Source organism: Ceratosolen solmsi, unplaced genomic scaffold (assembly GCF_000503995.2).
Source record: "Ceratosolen solmsi marchali unplaced genomic scaffold, CerSol_1.0 scaffold7, whole genome shotgun sequence".
NCBI lineage: Eukaryota > Metazoa > Arthropoda > Insecta > Hymenoptera > Agaonidae > Ceratosolen > Ceratosolen solmsi.
In genome coordinates this window covers 13,397,137-13,409,085 of record NW_011948413.1, presented here as the reverse complement: position 1 = coordinate 13,409,085, position 11,949 = coordinate 13,397,137, and the positions used below count along the sequence as shown (strand labels likewise).

General features: G+C 29.8%; 1 protein-coding gene across 4 annotated transcripts in view; it reads left to right on the top strand.

Annotated features, from left to right (window-relative positions):
* Positions 1-11,949, top strand: part of LOC105367499 (T-lymphocyte activation antigen CD86) — a 423,881-nt gene that overhangs the window by 283,610 nt on the left and 128,322 nt on the right. The window lies entirely within an intron of this gene.

Here is an 11,949-nt window from a genome sequence, read left to right as displayed (position 1 = left end):
CTTTGTTGTGTGCTCCTTTTTTCGTTTCTTTGTGGCGCACTTATTTAGTACTTCTTTGCCGTGGGTAGATTTACCGATGCTGAGGTTCGAGTTAAAGGCATATGAATATTAAGGTTGAAATACATTTTTTTCTACTTTTAGCTTTAGTAAGAGACCTTTTTATATTACATTGATGTATCTATAATTTTAAGATAAATAGATGAAGAAAGAAAATAAAATCATAATATATATATATATATATATATATATATATGTTTAATAAGCTGAGACTACGTTTTTAGAAAAATAATAGACAATGTATTTATTTAGCGATTATTTCTTTTTTTTATACTTTTTTTTTTTTTTTTTTGTAAAAAGTATATATCAATTTACTATTTGGTGAATGGAACGTTAATTTTTCAATATAGAATTTACTAGCGCCAATTTATAATCATTTCTAATAAATTTCATGAACGAGCATCGTTCAATAATTTCCATGAGTTATATATATTTTTATAAATAACCTCGAATGAATAAAGAAAGTGAATCAAGAACATAGACATGAAATTTTTTCCTACCACAGCTAAAATACAATACCTTCCAGATCTCTCCAACATGTTTTTTTATGCATTTAAAATTCTGTGAAGCATCAAACAATACCTTGTTAATTATTTCTATATTAAAACAAGAGAATTCTGTCAAAACTTCGCGCACTTTCAAATTTCATAAATTTGGGTAAAAATAACTTTGCAAATTATTGCATAACTATTACAAGAAATTATAAAATCCATTTATTAAAACAAATTTTTTTTATACTCCAAGGCATAGAAAAGATGTTACATAACATACTTTCGATTCTTACTAGATAAAAATTATTTACAGCTTTGATGTAACTAACGCTTAACAATATTAAAGATCTATATTAATAATAGTAAATAATATTCATGTTAAAGCTTAAATAATAAAGATAATATCGTCCTATACTTTTGAAAAAACAAAATTATAACCTTACATAAATCTCCTTTTCCTAAGCAACGAAAACTTTATTTATTGATAGGCTAATATTACGATAAGCCATATTATGAAATACCTTGGCACTTGTTCCATCTGCACTCTACGGCACACATAACGAATTCCTTACGGTAATGTCTCCGATAACCGTGCTTACCCTCTAAAAAGTAATCTACGTATAAATGTAAAAACCCATGACAAAATTTCGGCATGTATGGCGATGAGGAAACTGGCTCTTCAAGCCTGAGAATTTATCGTTCATATACACGAATATGTACATAAGCAAAGAGTAACTTTCAATCGTTAGTGTGTATGTGGATGTGCGATAGTCCGGGGGTCATCTGTCGTCTTTTAACGTACGGCAACCGTCCTGTAATTACCGGCCGTAACCGGATACTCGAGAATTAGGAGTCGCTACGCCCTTGTCAGGCAGTTGGAGAAGGACCGTCGTAAAGTGGCTTCGTTTGAACAACAAAGCTTGATAGACTCAGGCGAGGAGATAAGGGAATTTTCAAATTCAACTTTCAGATCTCTCGTGCTGAGCTATAATGTGAATTAAAATCACCGCTTCGGTTCCAACGAATTTTTATCCTTTTTTATATTGTGATGCAACTACTATGTAAAATTAACATGTTCCAAGGATATAAGTAAATAAATAATCTTTTAAATATCTTTCATGCCTTATATCCTTTCATCATTGTTATTTTAAAAACCATAATAGGAAAGTATTTTTAATCATCCATTGATCAACATTATAACTGATGCCTGATATGCTGTAAACGTGAAGAATAAAATTTTTTTAACGAATTATAGGGGATAAAGATTTTGTGAAAATTATAACCTTTTCAATTGTTTCTAGTCCTATATATACTCACATTTACATTCATTCTTTTTCAGAATTTAGTTGAAAGTGATATAAAGCACGATAATATTCATTAAAAATTGTGCCAGCAGTAGAAAATACTCAAACAGTATTACCATTGATATCATAATTATTGAGTTGATAATTTTTTTCGTATTATTATTAGTGATTAAGTGGAAGAAAAATTTTAATACTCTAGAATTAACTTTAATTCGTTTACACATAATAGCATTATTTAAATAAAACATTATATTTATTTCTTGACTGTACACATATTCGTGCAGGAATAGATATGCCGTAATATTTTACAAATTATCTCGAACGTTACTTCTTTTTTATTCCGCATATATTTAAATAAAATATAATACGTATAAATTAACAAAAGTAAATCTCGTCCTATATAATAATGTACTTATGAGTCGTATATTTGATAATTCATTAAAGTCTTAAAATTTGAATAAAGCCTATTCGCGGGGAAACTGTTTGAATGCAAACATTCGTATACATGAAAATGGAACTCTGAATGTGCGAATAATATTCTTCGATAATCTTTACTAAAGACATTTAAAGATCATATTACCCGCGCCCATTTTATCTGAAAATCTGTAAAAAGACTTAACTCGGATAAACTACGGAACATTAAAAAATCAATTCAAGTAGTAGATACACGGACGTAAGCCCTCTAATAGACTAGAATAATGTCGCTCCAATTTTCCAAATTTCCAAAGACAAAAAAAAAGTACCTAACAATTTGAACGAACCGAGTATCCTAAATAGGTCTCGTAATACCACTAATAAATTGCCATACTTCTATACCTCTTGGGGAGAAGCCCAAAAGTCATAAAAAAAATTCACGGTATCTTCGTATTCTCAGTAACTAAGAAGAGTAAGAGAGAGAGTGAGAGTGAGAGAGAGAGAGAGAGAGAGAGAGAGAGAGAGAAAGAGAGTGAGTAAGTGAATGAGTGAGACTGAGAATGAGAAAAAAAGAAAAAAAATCTAATAAAATATTAAGGAAAAAAAGGTAAACGTAACGAAAAGCCCGCCATGAGTCCTGAGAGCCTATCGGTTGATGTTTCGCGGTGTGTTTCGTTTGGAGCGACGAGATCTCGACGTAGTTCGTATACGTATGAGCAGAGTGAGAAAGGTACCAGAAGAAGAGAAAGTGGTGAACGTACGGTAGTGGGGCGATGGGAGGGATGGGGGAATCTAGTACGAAAAGTAAGACCAAAACGCCTAGGAGCGTCGAGGAGAACCTACTTGAATAACAAAGAGGCATTCGACCAAAGCGCACGTACCCTTTCCTTCACCCCCCTCGCCCCCTTTCCAATCTATGTATATACAAACCCAGTAGCTCGTTTCTGCGGTGCCAGCCTCAACGTATAGATCGTTCACACACTGGTCCCTTCCTTATATCCTTGACTTCACAATTCGTTATCCGACATCTCTTCGCCAATAAGAGGGCGAATTGCTTTTCTTCTCCACTCCCATATACTCTCTCTCTCTTTCTCTCTTTCTCTCTTTCTCTCTTTCTCTCTCTCTCTCTCTCTCTCTCTCTCTCTCTCTTTTCTCCCCCCTTCCGCCACCCCGCCGATTTTTCTCCTTTTCAACCTAGTTTATGTATGGACATGAGAAGAAACGAAGGCAATTCGTGAGGCGGAAATTCGCTGAATCGAGGAAGAAGCTTTCAAGCGGTTGCGAATACACATTTCTATACGTTGCTCTTTTAAAGAATCGTACGACTAAACGCTTCTATCACAAATATTCTGAATAAAATATATTTGCTAAAACATAACGGATACTAAAATTCTGGAATCTTATATCCAATATCTTTAATAAGTATGAAAATTACAGTACTAATTGTATTATTCACAAGCGATACTTTTCATTAATAATAAATGTTTGCAGAATAAAATGCTCGTTCTTTCGCAATATCCGATGAATTATAATGTAATATTAATTACGTTTGAATTTTATTGCTCCAGTCATCATGTAAAATTTATTAAAAATTTGAAACTCATCAAACGATAAACAATTTTTTTTTCTTTTTCTCTTTCTTTTTTTAACGCGTGTATAATCAATAAATCCTTTTTAAGTGAATTTAAATTTACTTATCGATAACCGGTAGAAAAATAGTAAAATATAATTAAATTTTCTTCAAATAATCTAACAAGTTTGATGGACGGTTTTTCCAAAAATTTTAAATTCATGCTAATGCAAATTTTTTAGTTCATGTATAAAAACAAAGGATGTTGGACATTTCTACGTGTGCGCAAGGTAAGTATTAGGATAGAACAATGTACATGCATAAAGGATAAAATTACGCTTCGCGTTTACCATAGAGAATCCTTTAAATATCATTCTCCCTTTAAATATCCTAATATTTTCTCATATCCTCACCAATAATTCCTTATACAATATGTACAGGCACAAAAGCTTTTAATATAATTAAAATCCACCTATTAACATGATCAAATATAATTTTTGCGTTCCCTTAATTACAATTACTTCTATTGCTATTGAATTGAATTTTGAATACGCATTTAAATATGTAAATTTGCAAACAAAAAAGCATCGTAATATTGTAAATTGTTAATTATACGAATGTGGAAAATATAATTATGGTTTGTTATTTAAAATCGTTATCATATCAATTGATTTTAAATTTAAACTGCGGATTATCTAATAAATTAAAGGCCATTTTTGTTTACGTTTGTTTACATTTAAAATGAAAAAAGTTTTATTCGAGGGCTATAATAATTAATAACATTTCACAGACTCTAGCTACTTCTCTTGAAAAATCTTGTAAAAGTTTAATGTTTATAGAAATACCTCATACATATTGTAAAATATATTTTTAGGAACTTAATATTTTAAAAATGCTTTATGGTAATTGGTAAATACGGATAAAGAATTCGATGTTGAATTCATTCATGCTAGAATGCAAGAAAGAATGCTTGCCAGCCCGTAAAGCATTATATCAGGAAAAATTTTTCGAACATTCCAAAGTATAAAAAGCACATTTCAATCTATCCGCCTTGGCTTTTTAGCTATTTTTTAATGTTAAAAATATATAATGCGGCAATTTGAATAAATAACCATAAGTATTGAATATTAAAATATTTAATACGTCTCGCTGATCGCATTATAGCGGTATTAACGTCACGACGGTTTCTAATTCTCAAACCATTGAATTTAGTAAATTTTTAAAATGCGTTTAACTTGATTAATCACATTAGATCCCTTGAATATTCATATTTTTTAATAAAAATATTTTTTTAAATCATCATAAAATTTCAATAATAACAAATCTTAGGAAATTTATTCACGTACGAATTTACTTGAGTTATCATCGAGATAAAAAATAGTATTAAGGCTATTTGATTAAGATTGAGAGTAAAATTTTATTGAAGTGCAAGAAAATGCGATGAAGAATTAACGCCTTGACGTGACGTCTTATAGGGATTACTTGTATTTGCGATGCCGATGAGTAAATGCACGGGTAATGCTATGAAATATCAACAATGCATTGATCAGCACAACCAAGGATGCACATAAATTTATAGAAAATGTTGAAGAAATAAGCTTGTTAATTTAAGAATATTAGGAAGCAGAGTGAATTCAACAACACTAGTCTTTAAATTTCAAACCGAAATTCTTCTTTTCTCGTTTATATATATTCTTTTATCGTTATATATATATATTATCGTATTTTCATAAAATAAATCATATCTCTATGACGTTTTTCTTAGTTATTAGAAAAATATTTATTATTACTTACTTAAATTATTTTTGATATTACGTACGTACCAGCGAGCTATATAATGAACTTTTGCAACTTGCGTAAGGAAAGTATATGTAAAAAGACATGGAAATTATTGAAAATAATTCAATATTTTATAGTGAATGAAGAATAGTTAATGGTAAATACATGGTACATGTGTATAAATTAATATTAAAATTATTAAAAATTTTCATAATATTCCTAATTAACGACATTTGATAATTATTTTTATATTTAAAAAATTATAATAATAATAACTGGTTACATTATTATCTTTTTATATTTTTTGTTATGTATCTGTATATATCTAAGAATAATATGTTATTCTTTGTAATCTGAATTTATATTTTTGTCATAGGTTATAAAAGATATTTTTCATCGATATATCGCAGCTTCATTTGTATTAATTTCATGATTAAAAGCATTTTATTAATACTTTGAATTTTAAAAGCAATTACAATTATATCTTTTCATTATGTCATTTTCATCCATAGATTTATCAAAACAATATTTTATTAATGAATCTACATTTAAAGCACTTTCATATTACAGCAAAAATACCGGGTAAATTTCTATTTTAGAGAACATCACTAATAGAACGCAACTGAAATAAAAGTATAAAATATAAACACATCAGACAAGCATAAAAAGCAAACATACCAAAGAAGTGTCAAAGGAAAATTATAATTCATATTTCCTCTGTAAGCAATTAACTTCAAAATACTCTTCGCTAAATAAATCACTCTAATTTTCCGCGTCTAGGCAAAGGTAAACTTTCATACACGAACAAATGAAGTTACAAATAGAGACCAGCGGTTGAATCGATTTCGTCATAGTCGCGTGTAAACACATAATTTTCACTGAAGTCTATGCAAAAGTTTTGTGCACGAGTTAAATTTATTTTTCGTACTATATAGTACTGAATAACAACAAGTACACGCGAGAAAGTACAATCCTATATTAGTTGAAATTCGATTAAATCGCCGTACAATTTACATATGACTTTTTGCTCCTTAATGACTTGACAGAAAAACCATTTTACCCTTATTTTTAAAATAGATAGCCACTTCAGATTCATTAATTAATGTTCTACAAGATAGTGATAATAATTGTAATTTTATTATAGTACTTTCGATTATCTCAGCAAAGCTTTAACTCGATCATTTGCCACTTTCTCAGTACCGCATGTGCCAATACTTTCATTCCCGTCCTCTTTCCATTCCTACTCCTTCTCCTTCCTGCCCCACATAAATGATATTAAGTATTAAGTGATGCACAACTTTAACCTGGACGTAGATTTATTTTATGACATTTATAATCAATAACTTTTGTTTGTTTAACCTATTGAATTAGAAATTGAATTTAAAGATTAAAACATTTGCATTGGTAGAATAACGATTGACATAATAGTATGTAGAAATGGTTAAAATATTACACTATTCTACATATTTGTTATTATTGAACGCTATTCCCTATTACGGGTAACTGAACAATTAATCAAATGATTAGATTGAAATATTTCGTTCTTATAATCAAATTTACTTGTTCATATAGTAATCAAATAAATATTGATTCTAATCGCTTCACTTTTTACACTCGCACATTACCTCGCTCACCTTAGGTTTTCAATAAACATTTGCGCTTCTTATTGTATAGTCATCGCCATAACTTATATAATCATTAATCTTTATGACATAATGTCCTAACAGTGCATATTTTATTTTCGATCAATTATTCCCTCCCTATATTTATCTTCTCATGAATTGAATTGTATTGAATGTCTTCGTGTAGAGATTTTTTTTTCTCAAAATACTGTACAATTGCGTATAATTTCGGGAGTGTAAATGACATTGAAGTAAGATAATATTTGAAAAATGTATATATTAATTTTTGCATATACAAAAGTAACCCTACTTAATTTATTTTCTAATTTCTGACAAATGTAGAAATACGCATTAAACTGAAAAATTTAAAACATGAGTAAATTATTATGATCGCTAATTATTATTTTCTATTACTTATTTATCGAGCAACGCTGTGAATCGAAATACCTCGATTAATTTTATTAAAAATAAACGATTTACAATCTATAAGATATAGATAATAATTGGATAATAAGCAAAATTATATGAGTTTATACATATATATATATATATATATATATATATATATATATATATATTATATATTGACTATATATAAAAAAAGAAATTAAATATTTAATGAATAAAATATTTTAATTATTGAAAAGCAGTATATTCTATTAACAAAATATAATATCATGTCCTTTCAATAAAATGAGTTATGTGTATTTTTGACATCGGTTTAAAAGCAAATTTAAATAACATAAATTAAGCTTTATCATTTAATTTTTTATTTGTTAAGGGCAATGTCATTTTGTATTAAAATTATTCATTATATTTCTTATTGGAAAATTTATTACTGAAATTTTCTCTAATATTTCGTATATTAAGTTGTTTAACTGCTTTCCCGAATGATCGATATAGTTCATTAATTAAACGCTACTCTATTAAAATCATGTGTGTATGTGTGGGCGCGCGCGCGCGCAGTAGAGGGTGTAATTTCATTAAAAACTTTAAAAATATATTTTCTCATTACTTAATTTCTAATAATTTTTCATACATGTATAGAAATTATAGAACTTAATTTAAGAAATAATATGCTTCCCTGCGCATATTTTTTCAGTATATATTTTTTCTTTTACATAATTTCTTCCATTTTCTCTGGCTCTTCCTCAATCTTCAACCTTCTTAAGCTTTAATTATTCCCCCCCCCCCACCTATAATCCTTTATTCGGCTATATTTTTCTTCTTAATTTTTTCGTTTATATTAAAATGTAAAGTGCAGTTTATAAGGTAATTTATATATATAAATTCGTAATTCAGGAATCCAAAAATTAAATATATCCTTACTTCGTTCCCGAAAAAACTTTATTATTATTAAAAGACCCTTTACTCCATCGATTAATATAACGCAATCCACAATAAAAGGAAATCTTCTTGAGTTTATTTTTATAATACACAATAACGTTATTTCTCAAATATATTTTCATATTTCATACTAAATGAAAAATGATTAAAATTATCGAAATCTCTTGATCAATAGGCATTGAAACGCAACATAAAGACTCTATGTAAATATGCCTAGTTAAATCATTCTTACATAGTCCTTTCATTCGAGCTTTATGAGAAACTATTCTTCCTGAAGGCCAGCTATATCAAAACAAAGTTGCTCGATTGTAGAATATCCAAACGAGAAAATGACAGAGAAAAAGTGGTAGAGTTGGGTCAGGAGCAACGAAGAAGAGGCGAACGACCAGCAGAAGCACAGACGACAAAGAATTCATGAAATATAGAAGCCGGCGGGGGAAAAAATGACGGATCGCACATTTAATTTCCTGTCCCCGGCATCGGATCTCGCGCGCAAAGGGTTAAGTCGGAGGGGTCGGCGAGAACCCCATGGACACCGTAATAGTGACCGAGGCCACGCGTTTCCCGGATCATTCGATAATAAACGGTGCCCTCATCCCACCCACGCCTGGCCCCGAAGTAAGGCTGGGGCAAGTAAATTAGCCAGGATCCTGGGCACAACGGAGCTAATTAACGCTGAGCTAATTGTGGTCAACTCGTTCGTACGAGTCGTCCCTTCCTGGCCGCGTTATCGATTGTCGCGCGGAGACAGTTCGCCGAAAGTCTTCATTTCCTGAAAGTTTAAATGGGACCGCGTGTGGATTGTCGTATTGGCTCGGCCTTTTCGCCCGTTGAAATACTTCGTTGTAATGAATTTTGCTTCGCCCTTCTTTCGACTCGGCTTGTGCGAATACGAGGGAACAATTAAAGCTTGCGCTTGAAATGCATTTGATGTGCGCTGATTTTGGATTTCCGACCGCCCGAAGAATAAGCGGATATCATCGGCGATTATCACAGGGAGACTCATCGATGGATACGAATTCCAATTATCCTGTGCACGTTGATTTAACGTGATCATGCGATTTTCACATGAGAATAAAAGTAAACTAATTGCAATATCAAAGATCAAAATCTAGCTTCGAATAGCGTCTCTGAGCTCGCAAAAGCGTATATTTTGCTTATCAAATGATTGAGATTTAAATCTGGATTTGGTGTAGTTTGACTTTGTTTACTTCAAAGGCCATTCAAGCATATATATATATATATATATATATATACACGCGCGCGCGCACACACACTTAAATGTGTAAATATTGCTTTGAATATAAATATTTAAACTGACTTTGATTTCCCCTCTCTTTTCCATAAATAATTTCATCGTAATGTTCAACTGTCGTTTAACGTAAAGGATATTGCTAATAAAAAGGCATGATTTCGTGCCTTTTGATTACATCGTCTGCCAATTAATCAAGTTAATTAAACGTTAATAAATTTATAAGATCGATATTTAATAATAATACCGCTATAAATAATTGCATATTACGGATATTTGATTATTTTATAATACATTACATTATGAGCGATAATGGCATTCGAAGCTTAATATTGTTGAAATATTAATAATTCAATCTTATTTTTTGTATATTATGAGTTAGGATTTCGAGATTTAATACTATTAAATGACAAAAGTATCAAAGTCAGGTTAGCGACATAAGTAGGTTTATGTTCATTTTATGTGATCCACTAATAATGCTACCAAGTCAAAAAAAAAAAAAAAAAAAAAGGAAAATACAACGTATGCAAAATAAAAATAATAACAACCAAAGGGGCAATTAAATTACTCTCCCTCTATACTTGATATCTGTACTTTTTATCTAAAACCATTATTCTTATTGTTTATTGAAGCTTTATTCAAGATAAATAAATAATGTAAAATGTGATAATTTTAATAGCATTTTATCAATATCTTACTTAACCTCTGTTTTAAACAAGCAAAACATTTGTCCTTAAATTGAAACTTTTATATACTGTAAATAATAGTGTTAGTTTTATGTATGTTTCTGCCGAGGTGGAAAATCTTTTCTATAGTAGATTGTGTTCTTACAGTATCTCAAACGAAACTTTGGAAGTAAAGTTTTTAGCTAAATTATTTACTTATAATGAATTAATTCCCTCTGTAACTTGGCCGAGTGGAATCATTAGACGAAATGTTGTATCATGAAACCTTATTTTATAAACTCAACTCACATTGGATAATCGATAAAGATTTCAATAGGAAAGTAAATTTTTTTCATCATATTCCCTGCCTTACCCAATTTTATTTACAGTTATTTAATATCTGGTAATAATATCCTGTCTTACTTTATCGTGAGATTATACTCTCGCCAGATACTACTCGCGCAACCGCGACTTCAAATCGTCCAACATCCCTCCGAATCCCTCCATGTTATTTTAGAACCCTCGGTATTTACTTATGACATTTATCGACTCGTGATCTGTCCAAACTAACTGTTTGCTATTTAGAAATTATATAAATTCTCATCCTACCACCCTCCCACCCACCCCTCCTTCCATATCCAAGAACTACTTATGATTTTCAATAAGCCTAAAATTCTTCAAGTATTCTCATTTTTTGTGCATTGTGTACAATATCTAACCGTATAAATTAATACGTAAATAGAGTCTCTTTTTTATTTTTTTTAACTTTATATGACAATTTGAATTAATTAATTACGCTTATATAGCAACAATGACTTAAAACATATAATAATTTTATGATTAAGTGTTATTTATAAATTTGTGAGCCTCGTGATGTCGAGTCTTTATCAAGCTTTCATAATTTTAAATTTAACTAATTGCACTTAGATTGTACGTGATAATTTGACGATAATGTCTCGGAGAAGCGAGCTAAAATATTAACTAATATAATTAAAATATTCATAAAAAAAACTTGTCAATATTAGATTATTGGATTTCACTGCTATTCCTCATATCCTAATTTATTCAAAATTGTAGAAAGGATAATTGGGACGTGACATTTAGAAAAACTAATTCATATAATTGATCGTTAAGCTCATTGCTACACTATAATTGATTATTATTAAACTGCGACTCGTATATAAATGTTAAATTCAATGAAGCGATTGCAGTGAAGATTAAAGTGAAGTGAAAATTTATTTATTTATATAACAACTATCGCAATCTTGTATTAAAAGCTACAATGAATTATAGATTCGAGATACTAAAACTGTAGAAGCTATTTTCTTCTTGCGAAAATAAGTTCGAATGTAACGCACAAATTATACGTGTGCAGAAAGTGTAAAGTATAAATATTACATTTACACGCTGACGTTCACATTCGTTTTCGAAAAACTAAGCTAAGTAAA